Raw genomic sequence first — 15,956 nt, 5'->3', positions numbered from 1 at the left:
TATATGAAGCACGGGTTTCAAAATGGCCGCCAAAATGCACGTTGTTCTTGTCACCGAGCAGATAGTTTTGGCGGCCATTTTGAAATCCCATATAGTAAATATTTCTGATATGCGTTGTTGCATATTCCAAGATTTTTCGAAAGAAATATAACTCAACCGATGGTGCTATTTGAAATTTTGAAGTTGGCCCCTGGGACTTGGGGACTTCGGGGCACTTGCGTCTCACAGAATTTTGTCGCCCGCTGACATGGGTACATTCCTGTACAACTGGATGTGTCACATTTTTTCTCTTTGAAACTATTTCAGTCGCAGAGTTAGGTGGGACACTCTGGATATATCATATAGGCGGTGATAGTACTGCAGACAGCAACACACAGCAGATCAAGCCTTTGATTATGTTTGCTTTCTACAGGTGTGGGTATGTGATAGAAATACCACCAAAGGTTCCGACACCTCTAGAGTACTGTTTCGAGACATTCGTAGGCGATCATTGTACCATATGTGACGGATTGGCAGTATTCCGCTGTGCTCACTGCAAAGGTATCTTCTGTTTGGACCATTGTCTCATCGAATAATTGCACGTATAATGTGGACGAGCATGTACAAATGATGCGAAGGCTAATGCCTGTTGCCGGAATTTTATTTTTGTGAAGCGAGTGGCCTAACTATATTAGAATTGACTGGATGTTCATGGCCAGTGTTGCCAACTTTGGAATTCGTTTTTCTTTTTGAATCTAGGTACATCGGTTTCCTGCATAGTTGGTGCTTTCTTGTTTTGTTCATTCTAATATACACAGCTCGTGATCAAATGTGGCGCATTATGGCCAACTTCGTCTTTTCCGTATTTTTCCTACTTCTGTTTTTTCTATTCTCTTTTGTTAAATTGTACCACTGGTTATACACGTCATATCTTATGTTCTACATGACAGATTGACACTGAATATTGCACTCACTTCATATAGTGCTCTTTGCAAAACATGTAATTTTCATTGCAGTTGGCGACACTGTTAACCCCAGTGGTGGCCTTCATTTGTTCCCTATTGTGGCAAGTCTCTTTCTATGCATCACTTGTCAGCATTGTATTTTGCCGTGCTCCCTTTTTTGCGGAATTTGCAATTTTCCCCCCTTGTCCAACCTTGCTGTTTCCCGAACTTCCACCCCTTATATTTCTTGAACCTATTGCTATGGGCAGCTAATTTTTTGGGAATGAACATATCTGTTACAGCTCTTTCAATTGGCATAGGCCACATCTTTCACTGCAACTATCATTTTCGGAAGGTTCCCTTGTTAGGTGTCGACTATATGGGTATAGCCTTGGCTCCGAGACTCAAGCATCCGTTGGAAATGTTTAATGTGTGCTCATAAAATTAATATCGAAATAACATTTTCATAACATTGACAAAAACTTAGTACATGTGACCGTAATTTTGATTTCATGGGCGGATGCTTATACGTTGAATAACTGTTTATCAATATAACTTTTAGCCTTCTTAGGTATACGGCACATCAAGGATTGAGCGATATAACATTATACTACAACAATAAATCTATATTATAAAATTGAAACTGACTATATTTGTGACTTGTAATCTCTTGAACCACCTGACAGATCTCGATCAAATTTTCAACATAGATGGAGTTTGGGCCTGGGAGTGTTTTCATCATTTCACTTTGACGGTAAAACTTAGGGGAGGGGAGAAGGGGGAGTTATAAAATAATAAATAAAACTTAATAACTTGAACCAAAGGAGCAATCTCAATCAAATTTTTAACATGTATGAGGCTCTTTCTTGGAAAGTTTTTTAGAGTTTGTTTCACTTTGATGGTAGAACCTAGGGGAGAAGTGGGAAAGGGTATATATATATATATATATATATATATATATATATATATATATATATATATATCGGGTGTTGCAAAATAAGTGTTACAACGCTTGGGAGGTGACTCCTGCCACTGAGACAAGAAAAAAAGTTCTCTTGAACTTTCCGCTATCGGACATAGTTTCGGATCTTCAACGTGCCGAAAGCGTGGGAAAATGACTTTCGGACGCCAATAGTTCGGGAACTATCCAACGTAAAGAGAACGATTAAAAAATTCACTGAAGAAGTCATACTTGCTGTATTGAATTTTGCATGTTTCAGAATCCTATCATGCACGCGCAAGGGATTCCCCAAAGTAACGTAGGGATTCCCGGATAATCCGCCAAATGAAAATTGGTCTAAATTGATATGAATTGATAGGGTTTCTACCAGGTAACAATAATTCGTTTGTATTAAGTCGATATCTGCAACAAATACAAAATGGCGGACACCTTCTTGCCCGTTGTGTGTGGTTGCATAATCGCCAGGTACGGATGCTGGCCAACAGTGACGTTCTGAGTATTAAGTGTATCGAATTTGTACTCAAATGCTCTAGAAAGACATCTGGAGTGTCGGTAAAGCACAACAGGTGAAGCAGGGTGATCACATGTGTGGAAATACTTAACGAAAAATGTCCAGAAAAAATGCACTCATACTAAGTAAACGTGAGTTCAAAGCGTCGGAAATGTAAGGATTAGCGTAAATAACATGAAAGCCATTGCCAATTCACCAATAATATTCCCTTAAACCGATGCAATATGATCTGAACGGTTGCATACCAATAAGGATGCAACAACTGAGGCCAAGTTGAAATTGTGCAAGGGGACTCACAAAGAAACTGGGTAAACTAAAGGAATGTCACTAGTGGGATCACATGAGCGATATTGAAATGTGGCCAATGTGTGTGTTGATATCGACATGTAGTTAATGGACAAATGTCAACATGTCCCACTACTGCTGGGACACCGTCTCACGTGGAAAAACTAGGAAAATAACGTTGTACATTCTGCTATTACATCTGGTGCACTTTTTGGTAGAACGTAACTAGAACACGATTGTATCAATGACTCTCTTTGTTTGGGACATTGTCCCACAGTCGACACATATGAAAAGAAATCTCTTAATCCATGGTTCAAATTCTGATAGAGCATGAAAATAACAAACTTGTATAATGTCCCACGTCTTCTGGGACGTATGACGTACTCAAAATATAGGAAAATACCTCCAGAAATTCGTGTCTTATACACAGTACACATGCCAATACAAAGATGAAAATGAACCAATTTAGCACACATAACACTACAGCTGGAACACCATACATATGGAAACTAAAACGACATGAGAAATAGAAAGAAACGTCTTAAAACTCTGATTGTTTACAACTGTGCAGTAGGAGTAATAACATGAAACACACAAGCATGTCGGGAGCCTGTACAAGAGCGCTTGCCAAACAAAGTGGATACTCCTCAAAGAAATGAATACAGAGAAAGTGAGGCTTCCTCGAGCCTCAGGGCTTGAGCGCTCGCTTTCGATCGCGTGGTCGCAGTTTCCAATCCTACTGGGAGCCCACGGCCTCAGATTCAAAACCCGAGTAGTTATTTTCCTATTTTTCGCACGTGGGACGGTGTCCCAGCAGTAGTGGGACATGTTGACATTTGTCCATTAACTACATGTCGATATCAACACACACATTGGCCACATTTCAATATCGACCATGCGATCCCACTAGTGACATTCCTTTAGTTTACCCAGTTTCTTTGTGAGTCCCCTTGCACAATTTCAACTTGGCCTCAGTTGTTGCATCCTTATTGGTATGCAACCGTTCAGATCATATTGCATCGGTTTAAGGGAATATTATTGGTGAATTGGCAATGGCTTTCATGTTATTTACGCTAATCCTTACATTTCCGACGCTTTGAACTCACGTTTACTTAGTATGAGTGCATTTTTTCTGGACATTTTCGTTAAGTATTTCCACACATGTGATCACCCTGCTTCACTTGTTGTGCTTTACCGACACTCCAGATGTCTTTCTAGAGCATTTGAGTACAAATTCGATACACTTAATACTCAGAACGTCACTGTTGGCCAGCATCCGTACCTGGCGATTATGCAACCACACACAACGGGCAAGAAGGTGTCCGCCATTTTGTATTTGTTGCAGATATCGACTTAATACAAACGAATTATTGTTACCTGGTAGAAACCCTATCAATTCATATCAATTTAGACCAATTTTCATTTGGCGGATTATCCGGGAATCCCTACGTTACTTTGGGGAATCCCTTGCGCGTGCATGATAGGATTCTGAAACATGCAAAATTTAATACAGCAAGTATGACTTCTTCAGTGAATTTTTTACCCGCCCTCTTTACATTGGATAGTTTCCGAACTATTGGCGTCCGAAAGTCATTTTCCCACGCTTTCGGCACGTTGAAGATCCGAAACTATGTCCGATAGCGGAAAGTTCAAGAGAACTTTTTTTCTTGTCTCAGTGGCAGGAGTCACCTCCCAAGCGTTGTAACACTTATTTTGCAACACCCGATATATATATATATATATATATATATATATATATATATATATATATATATATATATATATTTAGATAGATAGATAGATATAGATATAAAGATATTAAAAACTTAATAATTGAAACACCGATCTTGATCAAATTTTCAACATAGATGAGGATCGGACCTGATGGTTTCTGTCATATCACTTTGATAGTGCAGTTTAAGGGAGAGGAAGGAAGAAGAAAGATATTTAAAAATGACCGATATTAAAATGGAATCCTTAGTTTTGGGGGTCGCTGAAATAAACAATGATACTTCCGGTGCTGTTTAAATCAAAATTCATGCCCGTAGCTTGGTGCAGGGGACGGGAGATATATATAAAAATGATCGAATGATCGAAAATAACGAATATTAGTATCGAATCCATAGTTTTCGAGGTCGCTGAGTTGTATACTGAAACTTCCTATACCGTTTACGACCAAATTCAGCCTCGTAACTTGGAGGAGAGGAAGATACATAATAATGATCAAGAACGACCAAATATTAGTGCCGAATTCATAGTTTTCGGGATCTCTGAGACGAATAATGACACTTGTGATGAAGTTTAAATCCAAATTCAGCCCCGCAACTTAGGAAGGAGGAGGGGAGAGAAACATAAAAATAATTACAGACCGATATTACAGAGCGCTTTACTAATAGTAAAAAAGTGACCGACTAACGAAATATATTATTATTACTATTATTATTATTATTATTATTATTATTATTATTATTATTATTATTATTATTATTATTATTATTATTATTATTAGATCTATTATTATTTTAGTTTAACCCAACGAAAACTCTGATGCCTTTAGAGTGTAAAAAAAATTCTGGAATTCATGGTATTTCAATAATCTGTGCCGTCTTGATTTTCTTTCATGCGCCTCAGGGGTAGCCTCCCCAGTTTGGGAACCAGTGGAGTGTTGGATCTGTTAAAAAATATTGAAAGATTATGAAACGTTGTGATTTAGGCATATCTTATAAGTAGTGAAGCGTGGGCACCCATTAAAAAAAAAAAAACTACACTAACATCATACTTATACGACGTTAAATTATATTACATTTAGAAACATACATTGTATTTCCGTTACTACTGGTGCATTGTAGAGTTTATTATCCTTTATATCCATAGTAAAATTTACCTATAAAAAGCTTGAGATTTCTTAAATGCAAGACTTGCAAGACTCTTGCATGCAAGACCAAGACCAAGACCAAGACTGGGTGTGCAAGACCAAGACCAAGACCAAGACCAAGGGTTCCATTGCAAGACCAAGACCAAGACTCGATGTGCAAGACCAAGACCAAGACCAAGACCACCCCAGTCTTGGTCTTGGTCTTGCATTTGCTCATCACTACTGAGCTACCGAAGTAAGACGTATTAGGTTATCAACTTGCTTAGGTATCGTTAAATATGCCTACTAAAACTATCATACCAAGTAAATAGCTAAATACCATCTCAATAACTCTGTTTTCTTATTAAATATTTAATATGTTTGTCTATTATGAACAAGTGCTGTTCCGTCAGTAAATAAATATTTAGATCTGTTATGACTTAACGAAATAGATAGTCTCTTTCGTTCTATTATAGCAATAGATATCTATGCACTTTTAGAAAAGATCACGTAAACGGTTACAGTTTGGCTATGAAATTCAAGAAGTACTAGGAACTAAATGAACCAATTAGTATATATTGTGGTTGCTTGTAATTGAGCATTTGAACTGTAAAATTTCTAACTTGGTTGGAGATAATATGTATTTTACATAAAAGCCATATTGGTATGCGCTTTTGGCCCATGGCAGTGGGAAAGTAAAGCACTTCTCAAATCAAGAATTACTTAGCACATTTGTAATTTGTATATCTCCTTGGCAGTAAAACAGATATAATTTGCAATTAGTAGATTCTAGTTTATCTAGGAAAGATTACACCTGATCAGAACATCTTCCCGAGCTTAAAATCCATTTATCAATTAATTTATTGATAATTTATATCAGTTTTAATTTTTCAGTGAAGATTTTAAAATGTTCTAACGTTAACTGGTCATTTTCCAAATGATAACGAATATTTTAGATTGTTCTTCTCTTTTTGTTGTAGGAAGATTTTAAACGCGTATTATTAATACGAACATGTAATGTTGGCACACATATTGAGATTTTTTCACCAGTTGTAGAACAGAACAAGAAAAACCTATTTATTGGTTTGAACAAATTAATAAACATAAAATATAACAATCTAAAGGGCATGAATAAAATATAAAACAAAAACATTTAATCTACTAACTGATTACACAATATATACTTATATAACAGGCTTACAAATAAAACGAAAAATTAAAATATTACAAAAATGGTCTTCTTTCCAGGTTACGAGACACATTTGAAGCAAAGCGTTATTAGAAAATCCCACGAGAAACTGTTGTTTTTGCATTCCGTCTTAGTCTGTAGGTCTCAGCATCTCATATATCTCGGTACAGAAGTAGAGACGCTAAACTACAGCTAGTCAATGAAATGTAAAATTAAAATTTTAAATTTTATAGAAATTATTCTCTTTATCCTAATTGAAAGAAGAATTGTATTCTTAAGACTTCGTATACCTAGTTTCATATACGTAACGTGAAAGATTCGTGAGATAGTCTACCATTCTCTTAATTTGTAAATTTCATCCTCTAAGGGTGGCAATTTTAATGATGAAAGTGACATGATAAATACCTGGATCAATCCAAGTGCTACAGTATATGCAAGAATTCTTTTCAAATGCACACATGCTTTGAATTTGCGATGTAACGAAAGAAGAAACAAAACAAACTAAGGTTCAGTTTTGCTTTCAAGAATTTGAAAATAGAACCTTAGGAACGATTTCATTTAATTTCTGAAATAAATGGTGCCAAGTTTATCTTGAATTTGTTGCTAATTAAACCCTACATATGCCATGAATCGCACTCCAGGATCTGAATTTAATGTTTGAATGTTCATTTGATGAAACTAGTGACAATACTGTCTTTCTTTGCTCAACTTGTAAGGGTTATAATCAGAAGAGTTTAGTTCTTAAAGAATGTTAAAAGCTACTTCGAAAGTTTAATTAGGAAAGAATGAAATTGAGACTTTTACTCGTACAACAAAAGGATTCCTCCGGGCCGGATTTGAACCAGCGACCGATGGATAACTAACTTTTATAATCCATCTACAGTCCACCGCTCTACCAACTGAGCTACCAGAGGAATTTACTAATTATCATTCATGTAGTTATTAATGGGAGAAAAGCTTTTTATTATTTTATGCTCTTGCTTTCCTGCTAGATTGATAACAGTAACACAATTTGTATCATTAAAAAGCGTATCTGGTCTGTTCTCAACTAAGAGAAACATACAATCTTAAAACATTTATAAAAACATATTTGTAATCAAGACATCACTGTGTTCACAATATTAGTCCAAGAAAATAGAAGCACATTATTGTTCCCTGAAATATTTAAACGTAGAAATTATATTTTATGAAGAATGATGTGTTACATAATTAGATAACTTTTTAGAAACAAGAAAGGAATTAGTTACGTGATAAGTAAAGCACTAACCAAATTGTGACTTTTATCCATTCTTCGAAGAAACTTGGAGTATGAATTTGTGTATATAAATGATTTAAGATTGGGTATGTAGGAGAGTAAAGTTCTGTCTACAACTTTTTAAATTTTCATCCATTGTAAAAAGCAGGAGTTTCAGGTAGGTTTACAAGTGGCAAATTCTCATATTTAGTAAAATAATTGATTCATGAGATACTGTATGTTGACATAAATTTTGTATATTCTTAAGATATACATGTATAAGTGAAAGTGGCATATTTATGACTGGGCACGAGTAAAGTGCTAGGTATGCTCAAAAGTGTATTTCAAATGGAGACACGGTTATGCTATCCCGCCAATAGTGGCATAGTACTTTACGCTGACGATTAATATTTGCTTCTGTTGATACACTGAAACGTAATTAGAAATTGAGAGCTTCGGCGCAATTTTATTGCGGTCGACCGAGGCAACACTACAAGTTGAGTTGAGTTGATTTTGAGTTTAACGTCCCGTTCAGCAGCGAGGCTATATGAGACGTGGACCTACAAATTAACGTGGAATCCGAACCACATGAGCTCCCGCCGGGAATAACACTACAAGAAATCTGACCCTGATGGTACAGAAGGGATCTCCATTCCTAAAATGAAAAGATCGGGAATTAGAAATAGTTGTGGTTTGGTCTCCATTGCACTGAGAAAAATCCATTATCCGGACAGCGGTATATTGTACAAATACAAGGATTCGTTATGTTTACTAAGGAAATCTGTACGGAGCGTACTTTATCCATATACTACATAGGTACTGCCTTTTACCCGCTTAGATATTACATCATGTCGCTGCAGGATGTCTGACATCTAACAATCTTCCGTATTTTACATACGTATACGTATGTTAAATACTTCAGCTATATGTTAAATACGTCCATCTGTGTGTGAGATCCAGGCCGCCTATAGACACCTCTTTCTTTCGCCATGGCTGACGTCATTGAACTACCGTCTTTTGCTTGCGAAACGAGGTTGTTTACAAACGGAAAAGAAGAGAGGAAGGAAACAAATGCTTGGGTAAGTACACTAGTTAACTATTACTTTAGTTAAATATTCCATTAATTATATATTCTTTTAGTGTAACTTGCTTTAATATAGTACTAAGTAAGTAATGTAGTTTATGAATACAATTCTTACTATTGTAAAACTCGTTAATGATTGAGGACAATGGAATGGGTGAATCTGAATTTTGAGAAATCTTTGAATATTAATGTTTTGAAACATTTTACATTTCAAGGTAGCAAAATGAATGTTATGTGTTTATTCATTCCGTTTTATATGTGACGATTTATTACTTGGTGCAGATTTACTACAGGGCTGCTTAACATAATTGCTAATAAACCGTTTTCAGCGCGAAAATTCCCTTGTGTAGTGAAGATTTAGGATTTAGATTTCTGGGCTTTCGGCATCAATGGCCTTGTTAGCCCGTCGCATATGAGGGATGACTTCCCTCGGTGATCATACTATCCGGGGAAAATAAGGGAAGAATGGATTGGGGAAAAATGGGGCCGCGGTGGCTCAGTGGTAGTGCGTTCACCTCTGGTGCTTGGGGTCCCGGGTTCGATCCCAGCTCCCGACAAGTGAACTTTGTGGTGGACAAACACCGTGTGCGTGGGTTTTCTCGGGGTTCTCCCGTTTCCTCCCACTTTCTTCATTCCACCATTTCATACATTACTCATCATCACCGTCTCCTTTAGCCTAACCGGCATAACCGTGGGACGTAAAACTCAAAGGTTTCATTTTCATTTTTGGATTTGGGAAGGAAGAAAACGGCCTGGGACCTATATGTTAGGTACCACTCCGGCATTTGCCTGCTGTGAATGAGGAAAAGCCAAGGAAACCTCATTCAGGATGGCTGGACTTAAAATCTTTTGATACTTTTTCGACCGAGTTCCCCCACCGGGATCGAACCCGGGACCGTTCGCACCGAAGGCGAGAGCGTTAGCGAATACGCTACGCGGGGCCACTAGTGTAGTTTAGAAAACTCATTTTTACTAGGATATTTGCAAGATTTTTTTTCTTTTAGTTTAACGCCCCATGATTGTACATCAATGTAAGAGAGAAGGTGACGATGAGATACATGATAATGGTGAAATCAAGAAAATGTAAGGAAACTGGAAAGTCTTAAGAATAACCACACCTACAGTGTTCACCAAAAGCCTATTTGTCGGGAGCAGGAATCGAACCAGGGACCTACCGCGTCAGAGGTAAGCGCTCTCAGAGCTTTCTTTTGTTTAAAGAACTTGTTTACAATGAAATATATATATATATATATATATATATATATATATATATATATATATATATATATATTACGAAGATATTGACATATTTTACAGCCTTACTGAAATTTTAAAAAAAAGTAGTCAGGGAGAGCTTACTTGTCAGGTTTTTATTTTTTAATTTAATTTATTTTTATTTATTTATTTTTGCTTTGTTATGTTCCCTAGTTAATTAATGTTTGGGTTACTGAAAATTAAAACCTTTTTAGTATTATTGTTATGTCATCACTTTGGAACCAAAACGTTAGATTTTTTTCTTGTGTTTTCATATAGGAAGTTGGTGAGTTTGTGCCTTAGCACTGGTTTGGTTTCTAGAACGTAATTGAAGGTCATGTTGAGTTGAGTCTTGGTGGGTTTGAGTTCGTGAAGTGTCAGGCACTGCTTGTGCCCCTGTCTTCTGTTTGTGATGTTTCCTGGCTTTGGGCTGTGACGTATTTATGTTGAGGAGTACCAACGCAGGCCGCGTGATATACAGGTAGCTACAACACAGCTTCAACAGTTACGAGTGGCAGGTCATTGAATTTCAGCTTTCGTTACGGCGTGACTAATGCAGTATAGTGCTAGGTTGAAATTCTATGGGTGGTAAAAACGGTATGGTAAGAAATACAACGTAATTGTTATTAGTTTAATTAGTGTTTCTTCATAGTATTGTTTCACTATTTCTAGAAGGAATTAAGTATTAACGAAGTAATGAATAAGCAAAAGCACACATTGATTGACGTTTACTATTTCTCATACTCCATTGAGAATGTTTTGATCCTCAGTTGCGCAAACATCCAGTGTGCGTTTATTTTCTTTCTTTTTTGGGGGGTTTACACTGCCTCACAGATAAGCTCCCTCGTGGTAAGTGGTTAGTGAACACGCCTTTGGCGTGGGACACCCGGGTTCGATTCCCGGCCGGGGGCCGCGGTGGCTCAGTGGTAGAGCGTTCACCTCTGGTGCTTGGGGTCCCGGATTCGATCCTAGCCCCGCCAAGTGAACCTTGTGGTGGAAAAACACCGTGTGCGTGGGTTTTCTCGGGGTTCTCCCATTTCCTCCCACTTACTTCATTCCACCATTTAATTCATTGCTCATCATCAGCGTCTCCCTTAGCCTAACCGGCATAACTGTGGGACGTAAAACTCAAAGGTTTCATTTCATTTTTTCTTAATCTCTTGCACCGACCGACCGATCTCGATCAAATTTCCAACGTAGATGCGGTTCTGGCCTGGGAGTGTTTTTAGCTATTTACTTTGACAGTAGAACTTAGGGGAGGGGGAGGAGGGGGACAGAAAAAATAAATGACTTAATTTACTTTGAAGTGTAAAAGTGCGAGCGTTTTCTTCTCTCTCTCTCTCTCTCTCTCTTCACTTCTCCAGTCTCCTCTCACTTTTAGGGCCGCGGTGGCTCAGTGGTAGAGCGTTCACCTCTGGTGCTTGGGGTCACGGATTCGATCCTAGCCCCGCCAAGTGAACCTTGTGGTGGACAAACACCGTGTGCGTGGGTTTTCTCGGGGTTCTCCCATTTCCTCCCACTTACTTCATTCCACCATTTCATTCATTTCTCATAATCACCGTCTCCTTTAGCCTAACCGGCATAACCGTGGGACGTAAAACTCAAAGATTTCATTTCATTTTTTCCTCTCACTTTGATTTCATGATTTCGCACTCTGATGAAAAGTATTAAATACCGCCAGGAAAAGTACTAATATATAACCTCTCTTTTAGGCGCCCCTCCAACCACGCGCCCGGGACACGTGCTTTGCTTGCTCGCCCATAGCTGCGGCTCTGTGAGCTACATAAGTAACATACAATGCTTACGTAATACTTTGGGTCATAAGTACTATTAAGAAAGGAAGAATTGCATTTTTTTAACTTTGGGAAAGGAGCTACTATGGGATTAAAGATAAGGCAGGAAAGGCAACACATTCCAGTCTATGCTTTCACCCAGCAGACATATTGTTTGGAACCAAAAAAATGTGACTTTTGGAATCTTGTACTTTGGTTCACAGCGGAAGCGACGAAATAACTTGAATCATCCATTGTAGCTCTCCCCGCAGCCAGTTTCTAAAATGTTGGCAATAAGTTTGCGAAACGAGAGGTGACGACTCCAATTTTGGGTGAAAAGTCGCTATAAGAAATAATCGAGAAATTCATTGTCTATAAGCATTGTAAAAGTTGTAGATGTAAACTAAACAATATGTTCTACTCACTGGCGCAAATCCCGGGGGGGGATGACGGATACATGTCCCCTCCAATCTTGGAACTGAGGGGGACTTCTCCCAAATAATCCGATTTGAAATGTGTTTTTTGGGAGAAATTTGATGATTTTTGTCCGATTGCTACAAAGGAACGTGAGATGTCCCCCAGAATAAGCCTCAAATCTGCAGCCTCCTAACGCTAAAGACAACTCTGATCCTCCACAACATTGTTTTTCAACTTCATAAGTATTTTGGACATCGCCAAAAAAAGTATGGTAACGGTCTTACCCTCCCCCCCCCAATGTTGAAGACAGATTTGCGCCGCTGGTTCTATTCACATCTTTGTAAACAGGGCGCAACCAATCCTTTAATTCAGGGATCATTTCAGGTTGTTTCGGGTACTTTTGTTCATGTTGTGGTCAAAATAGTTCCGAAATAATTAACACTACAGTACTTACGTTAAGCAATTTTTTGTAAAAGAAAAAGTGCAGAATAATTAAAAGACCCCAGAGGACAAATATAACAAACACCTTCTTCGCCTTTTTTCACGCATCTATAGCTAATCTTGTTGCTATCGGTAATGATGTATTACGTGTGTCTCTCAACGGAAACTCTGCGAACTAAAGGACATCAAGTTTGTAGTTATTCTTCGTTAGAGGGCAAGGGTAACATAACAATGCAGGATTGTGGAGTAGTGAGTACGCTGTATTTCCAAACTCTTCATCACTTGCGCTGATTAAAACAAACAAACAGAAAAAAATAACGTAAAAACTTTTTTGAACTAATAATGCTTCTCTACAGATGAACATTTTGTTTGCAGCAAAAAGTCGCTAAATGTGTAAGTAGGTAAATCGTCATTTAAAAATCACCCAAAAAAGTCTCCAATCGGAATTTTTTTGTCGTTATCGTAGGGCGACCATACGTCCCGTTTTGACCGGGACAGTCCCGTTTTAGGGGCGTGTCGCGGCCGTCCCGTCAGTAGATGGAAAAAAGTAGTATTCGTCCCGTTTTATGTAAATGAAAGAAGTAAATAACAAACCCAGTACCTTTACTCCTTTTAAAAGTATTAATAATAACAAAGCGGCAAAAATTGAACTGAAAATCCCTATATTAAACATACTCTATAGTTCGCAGTACTGCTCGAAAGGCAGCAGAGGTTTTAGCAGTTGGTTGTGTGTTAAACAAACTTCAACGTGTCTTTCCTTTTTCATAAGTACCCGCTCTGTAACGAAGAGAGAGAGGGGGAACTCTGATATCAAGGCACTGATAAGAACAAAGGTAGATCTAAAAGTCTAGTGTTGCAAGAACCTGTCCCGTTTCTAACTGAAAATTTTATGGTCACCCTACGCTATCGTTGAGGTCGAATTCCCCTTATTTAGCGACTTTACCCAAAATTGGCAACATTGACCCCCACCGAACAACACCCCGTCATCTTGAGCCTAGCCAGCATAATAGTGGGACGTAAAACTTAAAGATTTCATTTCGAACAACACTCCCAGAAACCTACTGTTATACTATTCTCAAACCACCCTTTCGTACAGTTCTCCCTATTCAAAAAAAAAAAAAAATTGTAAATAGCAATGTTCATACATAAATATGGAACTCAATTTCCCTGAATTTTGCAGGTTTTCCAGGTATTAATTTTGCAATTTCCAGGTCTAGTGGAAGAAACTAATAGTACGAGAACACATAAATTTTAAGAATACTATATTTATATATTTGAGAATGGCCACCCTTCTCCCCAATGAACGATTGCAATTAAATATTGAGTCACAAGAAAATAAATAATTAAAATAAATAAAATTTAAGTTGAAAAATATTAAGTTGAGAAGCCTACTAAGGGAATTATATAATACTTTTGTTCCATACTTGAATACATTCAAAATATACAAAAAAATATTGGCTTGGGGAAGAAAAAAGGGCCCGCGAGATTTTAACTGATTCTTGTAGTACTCGACGACAGAAATAGATTACTGAAAGAATTTTCAAAATCGGCACAGGTAAACATGAAGAAAATCGCATTTTCAGGTACCGGTTCAAAATGAGAAGAAAAAAGGACCGCGAGATTTTAACTGATTCTTGTAGTACTCGACGAGAGAAATCGATTAGTGAAGGAATGTTCAAAATCGGCACAGGCAAACATGAAAAAAAATCCCACTTTCATGTACCGGTTCAAAATGGGGAAGAAAAAAGGGCCCGCGAGATTTTAACTGATTCTTGTAGTACTCGACGACAGAAATAGATTACTGAAAGAATTTTCAAAATCGGCACAGGCAAACATGAAGAAAATCGCATTTTCAGGTACCGGTTCAAAATGGGAAGAAAAAAAGGGCCCGCGAGATTTTAACTGATTCTTGTAGTACTCGTCGAGAGAAATCGACTAGTGAAGGAATTTTCAAAATCGGCGCAGGGAAGCATGAAGAAAATTGCATTTTCATGTACCGGTTCAAAACGGGAAGAAAAAAGGACCGCGAGATTTTAACTGATTCTTGTAGTACTCGACGAGAGAAATCGATTAGTGAAGGAATGTTCAAAATCGGCGCAGGCAAGCATGAAGAAAATCGCATTTTCATGTACCGGTTCAAAATGGGGAAGAAAAAAGGGCCCGCGAGATTTTAACTGATTCTTGTAGTACTCGACGACAGAAATAGATTGCTGAAAGAATTTTCAAAATCGGCACAGGCAAACATGAAGAAAATCGCATTTTCAGGTACCGGTTCAAAATGGGAAGAAAAAAGGGCCCGCGAGATTTTAACTGATTCTTGTAGTACTCGTCGAGAGAAATCGACTAGTGAAGGAATTTTCAAAATCGGCGCAGGGAAGCATGAAGAAAATTGCATTTTCATGTACCGGTTCAAAATGGGAAGAAAAAAGGACCGCGAGATTTTAACTGATTCTTGTAGTACTCGACGAGAGAAATCGATTAGTGAAGGAATGTTCAAAATCGGCGCAGGCAAGCATGAAGAAAATCGCATTTTCATGTACCGGTTCAAAATGGGAAGAAAAAGGGCCCGCGAGATTTTAACTGATTCTTGTAGTACTCGACGACAGAAATAGATTACTGAAAGAATTTTCAAACTCGGCACAGGCAAACATGAAGAAAATCGCATTTTCAGGTACCGGTTCAAAATGGGAAGAAAAAAGGGCCCGCGAGATTTTAACTGATTCTTGTAGTACTCGTCGAGAGAAATCGACTAGTGAAGGGATTTTCAAAATCGGCGCAGGCAAGCATGAAGAAAATTGCATTTTCATGTACCGGTTCAAAATGGGGAAGAAAAAAGGACCGCGAGATTTTAACTGATTCTTGTAGTACTCGACGAGAGAAATCGATTAGTGAAGGAATGTTCAAAATCGGCGCAGGCAAGCATGAAGAAAATCGCATTTTCATGTACCGGTTCAAAATGGGGAAGAAAAAAGGGCCCGCGAGATTTTAACTGATTCTTGTAGTACTCGACGACAGAAATAGATTACTGAAA

At 37.9% G+C, this 15,956-nt stretch overlaps 1 non-coding gene across 1 annotated transcript; it reads right to left on the bottom strand.

The window, feature by feature from the left end:
- Nucleotides 1-7,544: 7,544 nt before the first annotated feature.
- TRNAY-GUA (transfer RNA tyrosine (anticodon GUA)) lies at nucleotides 7,545-7,637 on the bottom strand. Its single transcript has 2 exons — nucleotides 7,601-7,637; nucleotides 7,545-7,580 (listed from the first exon to the last, which is right to left on the bottom strand). It is a non-coding gene; the product is annotated as a tRNA-Tyr (tRNA).
- Nucleotides 7,638-15,956: the final 8,319 nt, after the last annotated feature.

Source organism: Thermobia domestica, chromosome 15 (genome assembly GCF_964235325.1).
Source record: "Thermobia domestica chromosome 15, izTheDome1.hap1.1, whole genome shotgun sequence".
Classification (NCBI taxonomy): Eukaryota; Metazoa; Arthropoda; class Insecta; order Zygentoma; family Lepismatidae; genus Thermobia; species Thermobia domestica.
Note: the sequence above shows the minus strand (reverse complement) of the source record. Positions and strands in the feature narration are given on the sequence as shown.